Source organism: Vicugna pacos, chromosome 4 (assembly GCF_048564905.1).
Source record: "Vicugna pacos chromosome 4, VicPac4, whole genome shotgun sequence".
Lineage (NCBI taxonomy): Eukaryota > Metazoa > Chordata > Mammalia > Artiodactyla > Camelidae > Vicugna > Vicugna pacos.
Genome location: NC_132990.1, coordinates 38693811 through 38716911, shown reverse-complemented (window position 1 = coordinate 38716911; position 23101 = coordinate 38693811). Strand labels below are relative to the sequence as shown.

The 23101-nt window shown below is 34.9% G+C and overlaps 1 protein-coding gene and 1 long non-coding RNA gene across 2 annotated transcripts in view; one reads left to right on the top strand and one right to left on the bottom strand.

Annotated features, from left to right (window-relative positions):
• Positions 1-23101, top strand: part of TRPM3 (transient receptor potential cation channel subfamily M member 3) — an 846268-nt gene that overhangs the window by 116684 nt on the left and 706483 nt on the right. The gene's annotated exons all lie outside the window — the stretch shown is intronic.
• On the bottom strand, positions 534-20624 carry LOC140695848 (uncharacterized). Its single transcript, XR_012071679.1, has 4 exons — positions 20441-20624; positions 17579-17767; positions 1423-1508; positions 534-867 (listed from the first exon to the last, which is right to left on the bottom strand). It is a non-coding gene; the product is annotated as an uncharacterized lncRNA (long non-coding RNA).

Genomic DNA, 23101 nt, shown 5'->3' with positions numbered 1-23101 from the left:
AATATATCCATTACATGCTAAATTTTTGATTCAGAAAATGTGATTGCTATATACAGACCATTTGACAGAGTAGGACTTTTAAAAGTATCTGTTCAAGAGAATAATGGCATCTCAGTTTTTTAAAGCTAGTTCACTATATCCCACTTCCATTTTTTCACTTTGTGAAAGGAAGTAAAAAGGTAATCAATGAATAAGCTGTTAAGAAAGTGGCAATTTCAAGTCTGTTTTACAACGTAAAATTGACAGCCTGTTGTTATGATGAACTGATTCTTGTAATAAGACATTGATGTAGAAAAAAAATTCATCATATTAAAATTTCCTTTCCATAATCTCACTTAGATGCTGGCATCTGCTCTCAAATGGTATAATCTTTTTTCACTTTACCAGTATCTTTTACCCTCATAGACCACAGAACATGCTGGTTGTGTATGAGAGGTCACAGCTACCCTATACATCATGAAGAATGGAGCTACAACAATTGCAGTTTGCAATGGAACAACTGAAATTTTATTGTTAACCAGCACAATTAAAAGATTATGTTTCAGCTTAGCCTTATGAATATTACAAAGCAAAGGGTCATTGTTTTTTAGAATAGTGTTCATAGATGAGATGTGGTGAACTACAGAAGAGAGTGAAAAGTAAGCAGGTAGTATACAAGTCAGTGAAGAGATAAACGTGCCCAGTATGTACTATTCGTTCATCCGCTAAATAAATACTAAGAGACTGTACAATATTGAGAGGCTTGTTATGCATATAGTTTGGGGTCCTGCCCACAAGCCTACAAATCATATTGTGACTGCTTTACTAATTTTATGACCTTGAGAGAGTTATTTAACCTCAGCCAACGAAGTCGTATTTTCTTCTCATCTATGAAAAAGGAATAATAGAAATTATCTTATAATTTGGAAGGTTAAATCAGATGAACTGTATGTACAAAGCACTTAGGACTGGCACATACTAAATATTCAACAGTACAAATTAGTATTGATTTTAGGGTCTGATCTAAATATAAAGCCATATAGGAGATATCAGCCAGTTTGATGAATTTAAGCCACCACCTCCCTCATTCAAATTATAAGTAAGCCATAGTCTATCCATATGACCAGTAAAAGTTTTTCCTTCAATGTGGATCAGAGCTTCTTTGCAACATCTAAACTGGCCCTCAGATTCTCCATATCAAATCTAATCATTGCTGTAAATCTCACCCCTGAAGTCTGAGTTCTGAAACTCCAGATCACTTTTTTGTCTTTGAGTTCAGTCCTTAATCCCTTAAGCAATATCGTTATTTCCATTTTTAAAGAGGACTCAATACCTCCAAACAAAGTCCCGTGAGCCAAGGGAAACTGCTTGTTATGGTTCATAAAGGCAGTGACATAGATGACATGATTGTAACAAAGACGGTGAAACAAAATAAAGAAATACCTTTGGGTTGGGTTGATTTCAGGTCACTCTAAATATCTGCAGAAATTTCAGCCACATTTTTCTCATGGACAGAATTTTCATTTTCCCTATTTAAAAACAAAAACAAAAGTCATTTGTTGCTTACTGTGTGTGTGTGGTATTTTTCTCTTGGTAAATTGATGTAAATGATTTTCTTATTTCGGAAGGCTGGTCCTAGCTAAATGCTGATGTTGGAAATGTTAAACTCTGAAACAGTTTCTTCCCTTGAAGTTACCCCTTTCCAACATATCTTACTGTCCTCTTATTCCTTGAGGAAAATGTTAGTCAACTTTTACTTATATTTTTCTTTTCGACTGACTGTATTTCTATAGACAGAGGTTATATTGTATGCCTTCTTACATTGTTCTATATTCATCGCTTATTTTCTAATTCAACAAGTAGTAAGCATTCCCTATATCCCAGGCATTGTGCTAGATATACTGTAGGAAAACTACGGTAAACAAAATAGACAGGGTTGGATCTTTTCATAAAGGAGCCATTTACCAACTTTTTATTGTTTAAAAAGGTGACACTACATTCAGTGGTGAAAGGCTTTCTTTTTCTTGCTTTATCCTGGCACCATTGAGTGTTTCTGCCCTTAGTTGTGAGGCAATGAAGAATAGGTATATAGATGTTTTCTGAGCCTTTGGCAGCCTTTAAAATATATTTTCATTTTGAATATGTATTAGTTGTCATCTGGCAACTATTAATTACTATTCTTTGAAGCATGCCTGGCACAGGGAATACAGACAAATAGAGTTGATACTTTTGCATAGTACTGTGAAAAGGGAATCATCAGGAGGAGATGAAATTCATAAAATAACAATTTTGTTATAAAGCAATTACAATTAGATCTCAATATGTACAAAGCAAACAAAATTTTTCTGAAGAAACTCTCAGAACTTAGTGGTTAGAGGGGTTTAAACTTACTTTTGTCCTCCTCTCATGTTCCCAAAGGAAAAGACACATCCATTTGTACAAGATTGACAAACAGGGAAAAATCCATGTATGTTTGAAGTTTCAGCATAAGATCTTGTTTACATGAAAAGAAAACCTGCCAATTATCTGTTAGTGTCAAAATTCCTTTGGGAGTTGGGGGAGGATGTGGGCAGCTGGTTTGTGTCTCTGCCTAATCTAAACCCAATGTCTAATGATCATTTGTGCCCTTTACTAAAAACCTGAAACTTAGCACAGGAAGAAAGATGCTATTTCTTTTTGACTTTGGGCACAGGACAGGGTCATACATATGGTAAGAAAGTGCTAAATTCTAATAAGCTCAGAATGAAGTTATTTTTTTATATGGTAGTAGAACTATGAAGACAGCAAGACAAGGAATAATTACCACTTCATTCACCACTGGACAACTATTTACTAGTAATTAGTATGAGATAAGAAATATACTAAATATTGAGGATATGAAGTCAAATGAAAAGGAATCTTTGATTTAGAGTTAACCATGGTTTAGATGTTATCCATGCAGATGAACCTGGTTTGTGGGGAAGCGATAGAAATTGAGGTGGGGTAGTTAGATGGAGGCCAGGTAGGGATGAGTCTTGTGGGTTGTGTGAAGAAGTTTAGGCTTCATTCTGCATGCAATAGGGAGCCATTAGACGCTGTAAGAAGACCAGTGGCATCATCTTAAGACCCCATCAGCCATTTTCGAGAATGGGCTGTAGGAGAGGAAGAGATTGGCATAGTCAGAAGGTAATAGCACCAGTCCTGTCAAGAGATGACCAGAATCTACCTGACATAAGACAGAGGGCCAAGAAAGGGAGGAAAGATTTAAGATTTTGTAAGGTAGAGTTAAAAGAAATTGGTTAGCAATTGAATTGTAGGAAAGGGAGTGATGAAAGGTAAGTAAAGAGAAAGGCATCTCGAATAATTGCAAATTCAGAAGATACCCATGTAATGTCATTCAAGTGGAAATGCATCTGATTAAAGTTGACATTAGCTAAATTTATTTCCTAATGAAAATCTATTAATGCAACAAATGATTGAATACCTGTTACTGTTTATTTCTCATATGTATTAGAGACTCCTTTATGCTTAGAAATTCAATGACAAAAAATAGCATTACTGAGATAGTACTTTTTGTGTTAGGCATGGTGCTACACACTAAGGTGTTTTTATCATCCTCACAGTCACTCGGGGATGTGCATATTGCAGTCCTTATTTTATAGATAAGGATGCTGAAGCTCTGAGTAACTAGTTCTCCATGTATCTTGATGAATTTGTAAGAGGTTTATCAGTTGAACAAAAATTGGACATTTTGATTCTAAAACTCTGCTCTTTTCATTAGCTTACTCTGTCTCTGTATGTCAGAGTTTCATATACCCTGTGTTTTCAGGATTTTGAAAGGAGAAATATTCCTAATTTGTCATCAGTAAGCACCAATTTGTTGACATTCTCTGAATCCCTTTAATTCCTGTGGGTTCCTGCTTTTCCTTAGGAAAATGCGCATGTCCTGTAACCTATAGGAGTCTGTGCTCACTTATCAAACGAAGGTTATAGTTTAACTTCACAGGACTGTTGTGAAACTTAAGTGAGACGACGAATATGAAATGATTATATAGCAGTACTTGGTAAAAAAGTAAACGTCAAAAAATGGTTAAAAATGGTAGTCATTATTAGTGATTTTTTTCCCCAACCATCTAACCATGAAATGCTTTATAGTCTGGCGCTCAGTTATCCCTCTAGCCATATTGTTCCCCACTCTCCAAGCACACTCTGTGTTCTAGCCACTCAGCCAGACACTGTTTCCTTTGAAACAACCAATTTTTTTTCGCTTTGCTATCTTTGCACGTGCTTCCCTGCCCGATGGCCAAATCCTATCTCCAAATCCTCTACTGTCTCTTTCTCCAGAACAAGAATTGGCAAGCTTTTTTTTTGCAAAGGGCCAGAGAGTAACTGTTTTAGGCTGTGAGGTCCATGTGGTATCCCTAGTGATTACTTAATGCTGCCATTATACCATGAAAGCAGCCATGACAGTAATTGAAGTAATAATTGATGACGTGTTCTTTTTAACTGCAAAAATAAGTGAGCTGGTTTTGACTTGCAGGCATAATTGGCCAATACATTTTCTAGAAAGTTCTCTGCAGGCTCCCAGCTTAAGGTAGGTCCCCTTCTAGATGAACTTTTACCTACTCATCTACCTGTAACTAAGCATTCTTTACGTTGAGGAAATGGTGTGTAAGTGTCTCTCCAAGACTGAGAAATTTGAGAGCAAGGATTGCATCTTGTCTTTTCTGACTTTTTTTTTCACCGTTCCAAGGGAAGTCTCATTACTGTTTCTTGAGTAAATGGATTAATTTTGTTAACAAGATACTGTGCACTGACTTTGAGATTCAGTTGCTCTGTAAAAAAATCTGGTCTAAACTGATAAAATTAGCAGAAGGTTCAAATTGAGGCCAAACCAGGATAGATCCAAATTGGGAAAGGTGTGGTCTCTCTGCCTCACAGATAACACAGAATCAGCATATACCACTCCTTTATGTTTGCTTCAAAGTAAATATTTTCCCTGTAAAAGAATACAATTTTCAAAGACAATAGAAATGAAACAACTTAACATAAACTGTTTTTCTATTTCTTAGAAATAGAGTGATTCAGATAAGTGCAATTTTAAATTTAATTATGTGAGAAAAAACTTGGGAAGAGGGTATTGATTAATTATATGCTTTGGAAACACCTGACAAATAGATGATTGAAATAGAAGAAATACCATAGACTTTTGATACATCCATACAAGACCTTAGTGTATCTTCAGCATAGCTGGGTAGGGAGGAAGCTGAAGACAGGTGTTACCAAAATTATCAAAGAATTGATCAGGCAGAGATGGCAAACCAGATGTCTTAAATTTGATCATTGTCTAATATCTGTTCTCTGATTTCAAGAGATTGTATACACTTCTAATTGTTGGCTATTAAAGGAGCAAGGTGTTATAGCATCTTTTCATATTTTCATCAAGTTATCTTGACACATGAAAATGAATCAGATATCTAAAATAGCTTTGGATTAAAATTTATTTTAGCATATGTAAGCAGTGAAATGCTAGGCTAGGCAGGCATGCTGATTCTAATTTGTGATAAGCAATTGATGACAATTTGTTTGAATGTTCATTTCTCTCTCCATTTCAACCTTGCCGGCTAAAAGGCAGCAGAAACAATTCTGATGTGGAGGCCAGCCATCACTTTACTACTTGTGTACGGTGTGCCCTTTGAGAACTCTTTCCCCTAGTAACCCATGAGAGTGAGTGGAGGGGAGAATATTCACTGGAAATTTCAGTTTTTGCCTCTTCTTGAAGGCTGTTCATCTGGGTGAATCATTTACTTGAAATAATTCCTCAATTACTCAACTGTTTGTGGTCAGATTTGAGTCTAAGCTTTATTTTGACTTAGCCTAAGGAATCTTAGGCTGTGTCAGTCCTTCAAAGACTGTTTTGAAATGGCAAGCATGGACTTTGCCTTCCTCCCCAGTCTAGTTGTCATCACTCAAGTTCAGCTCTGAAGCACTTCAGCCTTGTAGCTCATTTGCCATTTTCTGGTTACTCTTAACCACCCAATGTATTAATTCTGCTTTCAGAATATTATTATTTGTTCCAGAATATTCAGTGAATCCTTGCAATGTGCATCATCAAGAGCAGACTCTCGAACTCTGCTTTTAAGACCTAAAATCGAGCTTTATTCTGTCTATCAAACCCTCAATTTTTCTCTTTGGCCTAACACTACTTGGGTATCTCAGCTAATGTGAGTACTACTGCAGTGATCATGGGAGTGCAGATATCTCTTGTTAAACTCATATGGTAGAGAGTGGAATGGTAGTTGCCGGGGTTTGGGGGTGGGAAGGGAGAAGCTAAGGTGCAAACTTACGCAAGAGGGATGAGTTCTGGAGATCCTACATCACAGTGAAAATAGTTAACAATACTGTATCGCATACTTGAAATTTGCTAAGAGGATGGATCTTAAGTTAAATCTCCTCAAAACACATATACACAGTGGTAACTGTGTAACTATGTAGTAGTAATAAGTTATTTAGCTTGATTGTGGTGATCTTTCCACAATGTATGTGTATATAAAAACATAAGGTTATATACCTTAAATAGAGACAATATTAATATGCTGAAGATATCTCAATAAAGTTGTTTTAAAAACCCACTGTTCCCAACAGATGACTTTTACTGCTCCATAGGCCTGCCAAAACCCTGTTCCCCATCTGTGTGCTTTTTCTCCAATAGTCTGTTCATATGAATCCTGGGTGATCTCTAAGCCCTTCCCAATCCCTGCACCCCTTACCTACCCCAGCCTATACCCTAATCTGGTCCTTTTCTCATCTTCCTCCTACTCCATGTCCATTTGTTTCAGATAAATGGAGTTCTGAGTTCCTTGAAAGCAGAGATTGCTGGCTACATTATCAATTCTTAATAAGTGTGTGTTTGGTTTAATTAATGAAAGTTAGAAACCCTTTCTTTGAATGTATTTTTATAAAGTTTTTTTTTTCCGTATCATTACTACCGCTAGAAAATAAAATACAGGACTAAAATTAACGTCCATTTTCTAAATATCTAACAATAAACATTGTTCTCATTTTAGATTTCCTTGCAATCTTTATTTGATTATACATTTAATACATAATGTAACTACAATCAATGTGACCATCTGAAATCTACAGTTTTCTGTGTAGTTATTTCCACTTAGACAGTTAAGCTCCATGAAGCAGAGAGTTTGTTTAGTCTCCACTCTGCTCCCAGTACTTTGAAAATTCTCAGCTGTGTGCTGGGTGTTGACAAGGACAATCCACTCTGCTTATTTCCACATTTAATAGTCTTCTAAGTCATGATGGTTAATGGCTTCATTTTATTCCATCTGACAATTGTACTATGTTATTTTAAACATCCTCTATTTTTGTGCATTTAGGTTGTTGCCATATTTTTCCCTATAAAATTACTGCTGTGAAGCTTCTCAAACACAAATGTTTCTGGACATATTTGAATTTTTTTAAAAGATAAATATTTTGTTTTAGAATTGAGGCAAAGATTATTGCCAAAATTCTTCTATTTAAAGGTAAATTATCGGTGTTAAGGTCCTTAATAGATGCTACCAGTTTTGAGATTGTTCTCTTTCTGTTTAATGGATAGAAAGAGAATTTTGAAGTCTGTATTACTCTTATTTATGGAATTGAACACTTCCTAATATTCACAGATTATATTATCAATTGCCTGTTCTTGCTGTGTGGGCATTATTTTATGAGGACGTTCCTCATATTTCTCACTTTACATTTGTATAGTGGTTTATCGATTCAAAGTATAGATGCTCCCTGACTTATGATGATTTGACTTAATGTTTTTTTGACTTTACAGTAGTGAGGAAGTGATATGCATTCAGTAGAAACTGTACTTTGGACTTTGAATTTTGATTTTTTTCAGGCTAGCAATATGCAGTATGTTGTAGCTCCCAGTTAGCCAATGCAGTCATGAAGGTGAACAATTGATAAATTTAGAACCATTCTGTTTTCCACTTCCACTATAGTATCTGATAGATTCCATGAGATATTCAACAGTTTATTATAAAATAAGAGTTGTGTTGAATGATTTTTGCCCAGCTATAGCCTAATATAAATGTTCTGAACATGTTTAAGTAGACAAGGTTAAGCTGTGATGTTCAGTAGGTAAGGTGTATTAAATGCATTTTTGACTTAATATTTTCAACTTATGGTGGGTTTATTGGGATGTAACCCAACCTAGCGTAAGTCGAAGCTCTGTACACATAGTACCTTATTTATTCATTGTAACAACCTTCTTGGAGAAATAGGACTGTGTATGAGTCTTATATATATAAAGAGAGACTCAAAAAACTCAATTGCTTGCTCAGGGTAATGGGCTAACAAAGATGCAGCTGGGACCAGAACCTGGCTTTTTGCTATTATCCTAAAGCTTTTCCCGCAATAATATTCTAGCCTAAAGAAAACCTTTTCGAAGGAGAGATCCTTGGACTTGTAAGGTAACAGAAAAATGAAAACTACATGAAAATGTCAAGTATAATTAAATAGGTGTATCATGAAGCTTATCATGACACAAACCAGTGTTGATCAACTTATTGGTCTGATGCCAGTGTCTGACTCAGGTGAAGCACTTAATACACGGTTGCTGAGTAAATAAATGAACAGAGTCCATGTTGAATAAACTGGATAAAGTTGCTGGGAGGGTTCATGTTACAGCTGAAAATCCAGCCTGTTTGGCTGGGAGTTTGTCTTGGTAAAGAGTCCGTTCTGTTTATCAGGCAAGGTTTAGACCTCAATTTGAAAGTGATTTTTGCCAATTGAAAAATCTCTAATGTGGATTCGATGAGGTTTGATGGACTCAATATTCTGGAACATACAATGTAGATGCCCCATCTTTCTCTTTTAGTCTTTTTCTTTATGATGTAAAAATGAGTTATGAATAACTGCATTGTAATATTAGACTCATGAGTTTAGGTCACTGCATTTCAAATTGCATAATCCTTGTTTAGAATTTCAATTCAGGCGCCTCTAATTTAGGTGGGCAGAGGTTTAATGCCAGGGATTTAACTCTTTTTCATTCCTTCTGCTTCTGAAAGAACGTTTTGGAGAACTATGGGAGACAGAGGGGAAGCCCCAACTCTTCCCCTATGAAGTTTGCATTATTTAGGTTAAATCTAACAAACATTTCATTGTGATGTTGTATGTAATATTCAGCAGACCTTGGGGTATCAAGAATCAGTTATTAAGATATAGTTCCTAAGATTATTTGACTTTAGAAGGACAGTATATTTAGAGTAAAAAGGAGAAGCAAAAATCGAAGTGTGGTTATACTTAGAGGTCTTGAAAAAACAGTAGAATAGTGTTAGAAAATACATGCTTTCTAAATGAAACCTATCAACCCTGGCCAAAACCCTCCAGATGAAGACTATGCTGTTCTGGCTGTAAAGGAGATAACAGTAGCTTCAAAAATGATCCTTCTCTAAATGGAGATATATTTCATTGTTGGAGGGGCACTGTTTTATCCTGGTTACCAATGGTGCTATTTTTATTTAGAAATATCTTATTCTACTACATTAGTGTTACCAAATTAATTTTTTACATTGGAGACGTGCTTTCTGTTTTGTGATGTGAGACTTTATTTTTCATGCCTAGTAAATGAACATAATTAGATATAAACGTAAACACTGGTAAACCGAAGCTTGTGTATGTTTTCATTCAACTGTATGTCTTCCTTTTTTTTTTCTTACAGAGGGATTTTGTTCCAAAGATTTTAATTTTCCTAGAGTTGGTTCTTGAAAACACCTTTCTTCTGAGCTGATTCTCCTATGGTTGAGATTTCCCAAGTGTAAGAGCATATTAGAATAACTCACATCTAAAACTGGCCTTCTGACTTTGAAATATTCTATCCCATAGCAACAAACCTGTTGTTTTAAATAAAAACTAAGTTAACGTTTCTAGAAATTATGATTGTTTTACAGCTGTTTAGGACCAAACTCTGCCATTCTTTGAACTCTTACAAGTTGTTTGTTAAATAAAAATGTGCTTTGATAATCATGATTGATACATATAACCATGTGTATCAATGATACAAGAATATCTTCTCAAACAATAGTTCTTAGGAACAATTTATAAAGTTGAATATACAAAAAGTATATCTGCTAAACAGTTTGTAATAAATTCTAAATATCATGAGCCAGAGCAGAAAACAATTTGCAAAGTTATTTCTGCCATTGGCCAGCTTGCATCCATTTTATGGCTCTAGGAGGTGTTTCCCGTTGGTCATGGAATTAAGACCAAATTACTAAACTCTTCTTTAAAGTAATTCTTTTACTTGTATTAACTTTTTCTTTTTTCTTTTATTTTCCCCTTTTAGCTTTTCTAAGTGGTTTTCCTGAGCATTTTCTTTACTTGATTTTTTGTTGTTGTTGTTATGGTCCTCAACCCTACTCTTGTTCATTCCCCAAATTCACACCCATTGGAAATTATTCCCCCTGCTTTCAGATTGTCATCGCCCCCAAATTTACATTAACTCTGTCATTCCATTTCTCCTATTAAACCTTCTTCACTTTACTGGTTAAAGAGGGTTTTTCCTTCCAGTTCTATCTTTTCCAAAGCATGCAGTTTCTTCTTTGTTGCCATCTTTCGCTTCAAGGCTTTCTCTCCTTGACCCCTTAGTAAAAGATAAACTTTAGGTCAATTTTAATTGGTATGAAGCTTGCCCAGCACATGAACCAAATAAGTTCTTTTGATCATGATGATAAAGAATGAACTCATTCAGAGTTTTAAGACCTTAATCAACATGTCTAACCCAGATGTTGAAGTAAGCTTTCATTAATTTGCTAGCAGCTGGAAAAATTAGAAAGTGAAATAGTTAATAATGTTTGATCTTTTACTGTGGTACCAATGTTGCCTGAGCACAGTGCTGCTGTTGTCAGTTACACTAAGTTAAGGTTAACAATTGAACTCAGCATGTGTTTATTTCTTTAAAAATAAAACTCTCCCTAGAAATTTCAAAGTTTTTTGCAATATCTGGCCTTTTTTCATATTCTTTTTTTATTATTGAAATATAGTCAATTATAGTGTGTCAATTTCTGATATACAGCATGATATCCCAGTCATGCATATATATATATTCATTTTCATGTTCTTTTTCATTAAAGGTTGTTACAATTCATTGAATACATTTCCCTGTGCTATACAGAAGGAAATTTGTTTTTTTTAATCTATTTTTTTTTATATAAGTGGTTATCATTTGCAAATCTCAAACTCCCAAATTTATCCCTTCCCGCCCCCTTTCCTCTGGTAACCATGAGATTATTTACTATGTCTGTGAGTCTGTTTTGTAGATGAGTTCATTAGTGGCTTCTTTTTTTCTTTTTTTTTTTTTTTAGATTCCACATATGAGTGATATCATATGGTATTTTTCTTTCTCTTTCTGGCTTACTTCACTTAGAATGATGATCTCCAGGTCCATCTATGTTGCTACAAATGGCATTATTTTTTAATGGCTGAGGAGTATTCCATTGTATAAATATATTAAAACTTCTTTATCCAGCCATCTGTGATTTGTTCAGATAGTGCTTAGTATTTCCTAGATGGTAAGACTCAGAATTTCCTAGGTGACCACACAGCTCCTAGTTTTGTGGAGGAAGGCAAAGAAAGCATTTATATATAAAGTTGTTAATCCTTATGTAAGAAACCATATAATTAAGCACTAAGTTGAGTACAAGAGATGGAGGTACAGAGAAAGGATGCAATGAAGTGTTTAGGGGAAGTTTCATAGAGAAGATAGATTTGAACTTGAGCCCCAAAGGAGAAGAGAGGATGGGAAGAACACACAGGCTCAGTGTTTCTCAGAAGAAGTGCTATTGGCACTTTGGCAGGACAGCTCTTCATTATGAGGGACTGCTCTGGTCATTGCAGGATGTTTAGCATCCCTGGCCCTTGAATACTAAATGACAGCAGTACCCCAGTTGCAGTGGCAATTAAAATACCTCACACAGGTCCAAAACACTCACTTTGGTGCTGTGTTGTCCTTGGTTGGGAACCGCTGTGGAGCACACCATCCTCTTATGGATGGTCCTGATTTTGGCTTTTCCAGGCAGAGTCTATTATGCCAAGTAACAGGAAAGAGAGGTTTATTTATTCACACTAACATATTTTAGAGGATGTAGACTTGTGTGTTTTTAAAAGACAGATAGGATTTTTCTCCTGAAATTATTTCTAAATGAGCTTTTTAGTCACCCAGGAGAAATCTTTTTATAGGTTAGAGAAAATCATCTGTGAGATAGGTAGATTATACATAATTAAAAAGACTGAGATGTGTGAGAACAACATAGGCACCAACAAAATATAATTTTCTGAAATTGGTGAGTCTCCAGAAAAACCAGAGACTGGCCATTTTTGGCTGTCTGATATACCCACACATGGAAAACATCTTCACATTTAATCCTGGAAGCCTGTAGTCTCCATGTAGTTTCATAAATTATGTATAAATATACAAATTAAATATAAAAACACTAAAACAATGCATGCTTATTTAAGAAAACTTGGAGGAAATTTTAGAAAATTCCTGAAAATTGAAGAAAATTTTTAACACTTTGAAAAAGAAACTAAAATTTATAACCTCAATAATGAGGGACTTTTTTCAAAATATGTTTTCTATGGTTCCATGCATATAATATATATGATGTAGTTACCTGCTTGTTTTCTACTTAAAATTATGGAGAAAGTATTTTACATACATATTGAACTTTTATAAGCATATTTATCCCACATTAATAATAGGATATTTAATATGAATGATTGAGTCAGTTGTACAATTTTTCTATTATCAGTTTTATGATACTTCTCATGTTAATGAATTCTGGCAAGTGTGTCACTGATTTTTTTTCTTATCTTTTGGCAATGGTTCCTAATTTCTTGCATTCCACATCTGTTTGAGGGCCTAAGGAAGTCAATGGGTCTTCTCTCAGAAAAAGGCATATATGCATATATTCAAAATTTCCAGACCACTTGAAGACTATCTATGGATCCCTTAAAGGAATGTTGATCTCAGATCAAGAACTCCTATTTTTCAGCATAACTTTTCTCTCAAATATGGGAAAAGTCAGGGCAAGAATTAATGGCACTGTTGAAATGACTGTCACTTGTTTGTTTCAGTGGAACTTAGTGACATGAGTGTGCTGTGTGGTGTACGATTACCAACTGTTCTGAACCCTGACGCCATCTAGAGTTTGTTTATTCCAGGTCATTGTACCAGAACCTGTTGATGGATGAAACTGGCTGTGTAGAGTTGGAAGGGGTATGAAGAGTGTCTAACTTACTAACTTGGGAAGAACTGAAGTCCACATTTTTAGAGAACCTAGAAATGTCTCTTTCTGGGCATGTTGGCTTGGTGCAGAATGGAGAAGTATCCAGATTTTCTTTGAAATTTCCCAGTTTTCCTTGAGATGTTTTTATCCTTCTGCTTGATATTGCATCTTTATGTTAAGCTCTACTGCAAATCTCCCCCATAAGCACCCTTAAGTAGCACTTGTCAGCATCTCCCTTTTCATTTCTTGCCCCATCACTGTCTTACCTGTTTTATTCTTTTCAACCTAGGCCAAGTTCTGGGACATGAGTATGCAAATGGATATTGTTTTTTCAGTACAGGGAGCATTTCACCCCATGTTATGTCATTCAGTGTCTGTAGAAACACCCTGAAAGAGGTGTTCTCTCCCAAACTTAATTCTGTGCTTCCCCTTGGCTGTTTATTGCCATAGAAACCTTAACAGATTTAAAAGTCACTTCACTTTTCTCACTCCATTGGCCTGAATCGGTCTGTTCTTTTCTTATTGCTACATTATTTCAGTCCTCCCAGACTCAACTGCTCCGTCATCTTTGACATCTTCATCTCACTGGCTGTTGAGGACCATGGTGTCCTAATTCTTCCTGGAAAAAAAATCACTTTTTCCTTTAAGTTCTGACTACTGCTGGCCTAATCCAGGCCAATAATTCATGTCCTAGATTTATTTCCTTTCTATATTGTTCTATATTCCTGCCAAATAACTTTCTAGAACATTACTTTGAACACATTACATATGTATTCTAAAACATTTAACGGCTTCACCATTTCCTAGAGGGTAAGGTGCTTTCAATTGAATAGTTAGTCAACTAACATTCCTTAAATACTATTCTCCATGATGTACAGGGTACAAATATGATTTAGATGTAGTCACTCAAACTAAGTTTAGTAGGAAAACCAAGATGTACATAGGTAACTATAATGATAGGTAGAAGGTGCTATAAATTCTGAGAGATAGAAAGTTATGGTGAATTTGAGAGAAGAGAGTGATGATGGTTCCCTGTGACTGAGAGAAGTAAGGCAGGCTTACTAAAGCCAGATATGAAAGAATGAATGGGATATAGACAGGGGAGAAATGGGGCGGGGGGTGGGGAGTGGAATTGGACAACAGGCTTTGAAAATAGGGAGCATAAGATGAAGAAAGACTAACACTGAGCCAAGGCACATTTGGGGAGATTTAAGTTGTCCAGTTTAAACTTAGTGTCTGATTGAGGGCCTTCCAGACCTTGCCCAGCCTTCTTTCTGGACTTACCTTCTTCCATCTCCATATATGCACCCTTTATTCTAACAAAGTTGTCCTGTGCTTTCTCGTCCCGCAAATGTCTTGATTTCTCTTTCTTCATGTATTTAGCTTTGCTTTTCTGTAAGTAGGCTCTTATAATTTTCTTCATAACCAAAGTTCACTGACTATCAGTTGCAGACCTTCACTCATTTCTGAAGATAGGTCTTGTTTAGTAGGTACATGTTTGTTTTTAAATTAAATTTCAATGCCTGAATGTGGGGCACACATGCTTTAATTCACCACAGTTCCCCTAATTTCACTTATCGTACTTTTAAAAGTGGCTTTTCTTTTTAATTCCTACCCAGGCCCTTGTCACCATTTGAATTTGCAATCCCTATGAGTTCCTTCAAATCCTAGTGAATTTCTCTTTATTGATTTTCCAAATCACTCCAGTCCATGGAAATGACTTCTCTCTTTACATTTTCTTCCTCCTCAGAACTTACTGTTTGATCCCCTTTAGTTGGAAATTATGTACTGCTTTAAAATATCTATGGATTTAATGGTTAAATTTGCACAAATGTTTAACTACTATACCTTGTGTCTTCAGCAAGCTGAAGGAGCTAGAAGTATTTTATAAGTTCTCCATGCCCACAAGAATGCCTTATATTCAGCATGAGTGCAACAAATATTAGGTTATACCATAAGAAATTGTTATTTTTGTTGCCCCAAATGGTTGAATATTAGCAATTTCAAACAATTCAACATAATAAAAATCAAATTTGATATTTTAATTTGCAAATGTATGAAACTTCCTAAAATGTTTTTTATTTGTATGAGTAGAAGCTCATTTATTTAGCATCCTTCATGTGGAAAAATTCCATTAACATTTAATAAAGCTCAACCATTATATTTATAAATTAGAGTGTTAAAGTCATTTTACTGAAAGTGTATGAATAGCCATTATTAATCTATACTTACAATAGGAAAATTTTTGAGAAGAGCTGTTATCTTAGAGAATAACTATATATTTTAACTATATATTTTCTCCCAAGAAATAAAGAGAGGTAACATCAATGTAGTTGCTTATGTATTATTGTGGAATCAATTATCTGATCTTGATTTCTGGCTCTGGACAAGTCACTTCATCTTTTTAACTTAAGTTTTCTATTGTATAGAATAGAAATAATGGTAATAACACCCTTCTCACAGGTTTGTTGGGAGGATAAAATAAGATAATACACATTAAGAGACGAAGGATGGTGCCTAGGATGTAATAGATGTAATAGATGCTCATGTTGGTTTTCTTCCTTTTGATGTTCAGGTAGGGATGCTCTTAGGGAGAATGTTGGTGACAAATAAGAGTAATTTATAATCATCAAGGCTATGGGGAATATTTGCTATTTTATTTATTCCTAAATTACTCATGTGGATCTGCCTAATAAATATCTCCAGCCTTGTGTTCAACACCTTTACCTCTTCATTATATTGCTGCCCTCTTCACTGTAGCCAACTCTAAGTCATTTTTTCATCTTTGCTTGGGTATATAATCTTTCCCATACTTACGAGGACAGATCTCTCAGGACTCTATGCTGCTTTCTCCTTTGTAGCACTTACCACAACTGCAGTGAAAAGCAACTATGTAATAATCAAGTTTAGTGTTTATTATTTATTATCATCTCCTCTTTCACTAAATATAAATCTCCGATATCTTGACCATTGTTAATTTCATTTGCCGCCATCAGTAAGGGGTCAAGCATGAAAAGGAGAATCCTGTCTTTAGCCAAACCGATGATGTGGGCTCTGCATTTTAGAATGGTCAGAATTTAAAGACATGTAAGTGAATGAAGGTGAAATTTGGACAACTCTTAGAAATGCAAGTGCTGTTTAGATTACAACAGCCAAGTTTAATTGTTGACTCCAATGAGGAAACTTATTTAGTTATGCACATAAACAACAGAAACAATAATAAACTTGATATAGTACATTCATTCCTAAACTCTCTCTCCCCTCTCCCTCTTATTTCATTTCTTCCTTTAAATAAATGGACTCCTAGTAGTTTACCTCCTGTTCTCCTCTATGTGCTGGTGAGATCTGTCTTATATGGAGATTGTAGCTGAATGTATATATGTATATGTCTGTGTATGTGTGTGTGTAAAGTCTCCAATACTTTTTTGTCTAAAATCTTACGTAAGTTTTCTAGATGAATTGTTTGAATTTTATATGGGGATGAGATTATCTCTTATTTTGTCAGATAACATTTTGTTCATTTCTTCTTTTTTGCTCTAAGAAGCTGTTGCTTTGCAATAATTCTTACATCAGGGTCTGATTATTTTCGAGCAGCCAAACTTACTCACATCATCAGTTCCAGTCCCCAGAATTCTCATTTTGATTTCTCTGAAAAACAGTAGACTCTGTTGATCCCTGGACTCTGGACTGCAAATGTGCAGTTCCTCAAACTGTTAGAGTAATCTCTCCTGGGGCGCTGAAGCCACATTAGGGAAATTGAAGACAAAAATTCTTTTTTTGTTCTTGAGTTTTAAATGACTTTGCTCTGAAGCTAAAGTCTCCCTTGGCTGGTATATGTAGAGCCATTACAGAATTTATAGGCTAGTAAAATGTGCCTATAGACCCTAGTATACTGTGTCAACTATTCTCCAGGCTGAAATAGGTGGATCTGGCAGGAGCATGGATTAATTTCTGCTTCAGCAGCAAATGACTTAACATATTCCTTAAAGGACTTTTCATACTGTCATTGGCTTACCTGCATACGTCCCATATTATGAAGCCAAGATAATATAGCAAATGCCATGTATGTACTCCTAAGGCTTTATCTCAAATTTTGTGAGGAGAGATTTCTGGAAAACTTTTCCTCTCACTTTTTTGGTTTTCATTTTAAGTCTTTCTCATAGCCCAGACTTAATTTGATTCTCTCAAACAGAAGTAATTAAACAACCAGATTTTGTACTTTTCTTGAAAAAAGATGATGCTCTTTGACTTTTTTTAGTCCTTCTAAACTTGGTGTACTTATGTGTGTTTCTGTGTGAGATTGTAAAAATATAAAGTATGAAAAAACAAACCTGAAGGTGAGCTTTCTTTCCTCCTGGTTCTTATGTAAGTGGTGGGTCATCTTTTTCTTGTCTAGCTATGTTAGATGGGTGCTGCCAAAATCTTCCAGACAGTAGCATGGAAATATGACTGATGTGCCTTTGATTGCAGTGGCTTCTTTGAAAACAGGAAAAAAATCCTTCAACTTCTTAGAACTGGAGCTGTCCAAAGAATATTATTTAGCAATAGAAAAGTTATTGGAGAATGTAGATGAATATATCTATATGAAATATATTCACAATATGATTGAGTGGAAAAGCATTTTACAACATAGTATTAAAGTATGATTTTATTTTTAGCCAGTGAGAGAAGTGTTATGTGAGTTTACATCTGTGTGTGCCTGTATCTGCATGTCTTGCTGAATATACATTTCAGTGCTAGTCTGGTCATTTCTGGAGGTGATATTTTGGTTTTTGGAAAAGTTTTATAGTTAAAGTAGCTACTGGGAGGTAATCTTAAGGGATTACTACGTGTCAGGCATTGTTCCTTTTTAAAATGATTTCACATCTCATATTTTATAATACAAATATTTTAATAAGAAGTAATATAAAAAAATAAAAACAGTGATTTAGAAGAATGCTACCTTTTTATTTCCCTGTTTTTCCAACTTATACTATAAGTAATATATATAATTATCAAATATTTAATTTGAAAAGCGGCCTTAACATTACTTATGTTTTCATAAAGATTCAAAGCCTTTCTATCCATTTTCTTTGTAGTTTGAGAAACATCTTCCCAGACTCAGTTTACGGATATGAAATACCATGATTCTTGGTCAAAATAAAGATGGTATTTAGGATCCTGTCAATTCTGCTTCTCTGGATCTGCTCACACTAAGTCCTTCTCTGAGAGATATCCCACAGATAATTTGTTGCTATCAAATTAAAGATTAGGTCCATATATCTCATTTTATGTGACCATGAGGATTTAGAATTCAGAATCACGTTTGGCCTCATGTTTGGCAACAGCTCTTTGGCGTCTAGTGGTCTATGAGTTGGTGGTTCAAGAGGCTCTTTGGGGAGCTTCTTAACTGGGTTTAATCACATATTCAGCCCAGATGGTCTCAACACCTTATTTTTTCAAGGCTATGTCCTTGAAATGGCTACTAGCATGGGAATAGTAGGAATATACATTCCAAGGACAAGTGAAGGGGTGAGGAGCCTTGACTGCCAGAGTCCAGCTAGTGGGTCAACCTAGGGTCACATCTTCTCAGTGACTCCCCCGACAAGTCATCTTGATACGTAAGATAACTGTAATGAGTATAGAGTCATTAGTGGAGTAAATAAATGCTGTCTCTGGAAAAGCAGGATACAAGTACAATTTCCAATATTCTGATTGTTACTCAGCCATGTGCTCTCTGTGCCAACGGAGAATAAAGTGCTCTTACTAGAATATAAGTTTGTACTTTGTGTATATGTCTGTCATGGTAAACTAAGAATCAGAATGAATTTATAAAGCATTGTCATTTTCTTCAGAAATTTTATAAATTCACAGGTTTTTTAATAAGGTTATTCCTATAAATTGAGTCCTTATCCATGGCTTAAGCTACAGGCCAAGTATATAGTGAGTGATCTAGTATCATGATGAACAAGATTATATGGTATAATTCTCTAGAAATTACTATTACTAACAGCATGAAAATTAATAAAGGTTAGTTATATATACACATTCCCAGTATCCAATTGACTACCTGATATACCTGAACCCTGATATTGTGCAGGTACTATAAAGCCAGTATTTCTAGATTTATTCTCATTAATTCTGCTACCTCAGCCCCTCTGACTGTATCCTTTTCCTGTACTCTCTATTTTTGGTAGTAGCCTACTACTCTTTTCCTCCTTACCCAACCCAGAAATCTCAATCATTCTTCCTTCCATTCTTGTTACTTCCATGTCTAACCAACCACCATTTATTGTTGATTTTTATGCCTATATATGCTAAGAATTACTTAAAAATACCAGATAATCTGTATATGTCTGCTTTACATAAGGGCTAGTCATTTACCTTAAGTATTATAGTTGGGTTGTAACGTGACTGGAAATGGCACAGATTGTGGCAAACTGGATAGTAGCCATGTAGATGTGCAGACTCTGAACTTTCAGGTATTCTAGTGTCTTAAGAGAAATCTTAATCTCTTAAGAGATTAAGAAATCTGAATCTTCATGTCAGCTCCTGATTTTTAAATGTAAGCCTCTAATTTAAATAAAGAATATGCCAGGCCAGTTAACAAGTTCTGTAAATCCAGTTTACCCTGTGGGTTGCTACCTTTAGGTCTGTGCATGTAGGGCATGTTGGATACCATGTTTCATATATGTTCAAATTGTTTTCTTTTTTTCTAAATAGTTATTAAAAAGTAACTTATTTATAAGAAAAATTGATTTTCTTAATTGATATTTTGAGAATACTGAAGAGAAACAAATGTGGAGATAATACTCTATCTCCTCATAGTCTGGAGTTGTTCTCTGGGACTTTAAGAACAAAGTTCCATAATCCAAATTTAGGGCTCTCAGTGTGCTACTAAAAGCTTTTAGATCTTTTCTTTGTCCTTCCCTTTATAAAGGGAAGAATTTGATTTCATTCTTGAAATGGAATGGAAGGTAACTGTGTCCCTATTGAATTATCTCAGGAGATTCAAAATTTTATAATTTCTTGATTACATTTTACAAAATGGGATAGATTTCAAAGTCCATTTTATTAACTTTTCCTCTCTATTATTTGAAAGATTTTTATTAACTGAAGAATTAATGCCTTTTATGACTGTTGTTACTTTCTAAGTGTCATTATAAATAACCTTTTAAGAATTTTGAGAGCACCCGAGCAGTTTTAAGGCTTACCTCAGATTGTATTAAAACGAATTCTTCCTGATACTGTGTTCATTACATAGCATTTGATGTATTTGATGACCGAAATAAATTGTTACATTTAGGTACAAGATACCAAGTGTTTTTGTTTGTGTGTTTGTTTTGTTTTTGTTTGTTTTCTTTCTAGCACTGCCAGAAAGCCCTAACACTGCTAAAGGCTAAGAAAATCATAGCTGAAAAATTCCGTGGTATCTATGGGAGCATCAGTAGAAAGGCTAGTGACTGGCAGTTTCCATGGCAACAACGGAATTTTCAAGCTAGAACCATGTGTAGGTTACACCATCAAATGTGGCAGAGATTGGTCTCCATGACGACAGCAATGTGAATGTGGAAATGTATGCTCATGAGATTTTGTTTTAAAAGCCTTATAGGTTATTTTAGAAGAAAATCTTTGTCAAATCAATATTTTTTTCTATTATGCTTTCCTTAAAAAATACATACTCAAAATAAGGAATTCCATTTGTTCCAATATTTGAGAAAATAATATTTCTTGAATATTTGTGTTACAAAAGGCTCTGTTGACTTACAAATAACTCCTTTGCCAGCATGTCTAAAATAAAGAACCCAAAGAATACGGATTTTTCAAACGTATTTACTTTTTAATTTCAACATTTATTTCAGGGAGCAGTGCCTGCAAATGTGAAAATAACTATGAGTTATTTAAACTTTCTGATGTTTCTGAACATAAATCAACCCCCAGAATGCATAATGTATTAAAGCTTTACTCCTGTGGTATCAAAAAGACAGGATTTGTTACAGCAGTCATAGAATAAAAGAATGCTCAAGACTAATCACAACTCAGGTTTTTCTGATGTTCTAATTTCTAACAGCTCTCGGCGAATTTTCCTTATTGTTGTGCTTTGAAATCTCTAATTTAATGTAAGCACTAGAGAAACGGACTGTGCCAGTGGTGTGTTGTGTGCATAATTAAGAACGCATCTACAAAGTGTTAGTGAAAGATCAATTCAACCAGAGAAATAAACACTGGCCTTATGCCTAAGGTTTAAAACACTTGGTGAACACATTTTGTTTTCGTTTCATGGGCAGATGCTTGTGTAATCATTTTTTGAGACCTGCTTGGTAAGATTGATTTGTTTGTATTCATGAGGAAATGTAGAATTTACAAAACTGTAAACAAGGCTTAGGAAAAGCAAAAAAGGGGTAGTGTCCTCAGGGCTGGTACTGGCTGGAAGCAGTTAGACTAAATGGACAAGGAGGAGGCAACCTGGAGAGAGTAGCTGACAGCAGCTACTGCCCTTTTGTAGGGGGACACAGATAACTGACTTGGAGCAGCCTAACAGACCAGGAGCTGAGAGAGTGAACACCCCGACCTCTTTTCCCACCTTTCTAAACCTCTTGTGGTATTTCCCGTTGACTGATCCCAACAGAATTCAGAAGACAAAGAAGCAAATAGACTAAGTCTCTAAAGGTCAATTTACCAAGGGCACAGAACAGGGAAAAGATGGGTGGAAAATGGACCTGGAGGGATTGACACAAGATATTCAGTCTCACCAGAAATGATACCTATTTCAAAGTGTCAAGAATAAAAACTAGCTTGATTTTAAAATATTACGTGTACTTGTATGTAGGTGTGTATTAGTTTGGGTTAATAGTGATGTAAATATTAGTGTAAAATGTTAGAGAAATCTTTTCTGCTCTGTTTTTTTGAATAGTAATGTAGTAGTGGAATATTTTTTAAAATGAGTTCCACTTCAATATTGTTGATAATCATCTTTTGACAGCCTCCCTCTATAGTATATAATATTGTTTTGAATTTATACAAAGTAAGCTAAATAATAAAATCCCCTTTTCTAAAGATCAATGTCATAGACCTGAAAAGGATTATCAGACACTGTTTTAATGTTTATTCTCTACTTTCAGGCAATATATAATATTAGTTCTCAGGGAGTTGATAAATAAAATGCATGTGGTCATTTCTGAGTAAAGGCAAAAAAGGAAGTATAAAACATTGCTCTGGCCCTGAAAGAGTTAAAAATTTAATTGAGAAAGATGAATCTATATTCAAGAGACTAAAGGACATTAAAAGCAATATGGGATGAACTGCAAAAACTTATGACTTACAGACATAAAAGTTCTATGGCTGTTTTGAGGTATTTTTAAAAAAAGATTTTCAAACAAGAAAAATCAGAATACCACTCATTTGAATGTTCATGTGCTTTTGCTGGGTCTACACAGGGCAAGCATTTTCTACTAGTTTTTCCTTATGTAGTCTTATGTGTGTGGACCTGTTGGTTTTTTTTTTCAACTGTTTAAATTCAGTTGTAAATACCACTGTACTTAGAGTCAAAAACATGAATTTGAATCTTGATTTTACCATTTTCTAGTAGTGTGATTTAGATTTTTGACATATTAGTGCCTCCGTTTCCTTATCTGTAAAGTAAGAACTTAGAATAAAACAATAAATGGAAAGGTTTTTCACATGCAGCTGTACCCAGTAAACCCTATGAGTGAAGTGGATTTAAAGGTTAAACAGTTAGGTTTTTATGGAGGGTTAGAGAAGTAACCATTTGAAAAGTTTAATTAACTAAAATTCTCATCAATTTCTTCTAGTCCGTGACTCATTCCCCGCTATGTGAAACAAGTAGTTCCTTTCAAAGACTTAGTTTAATAACT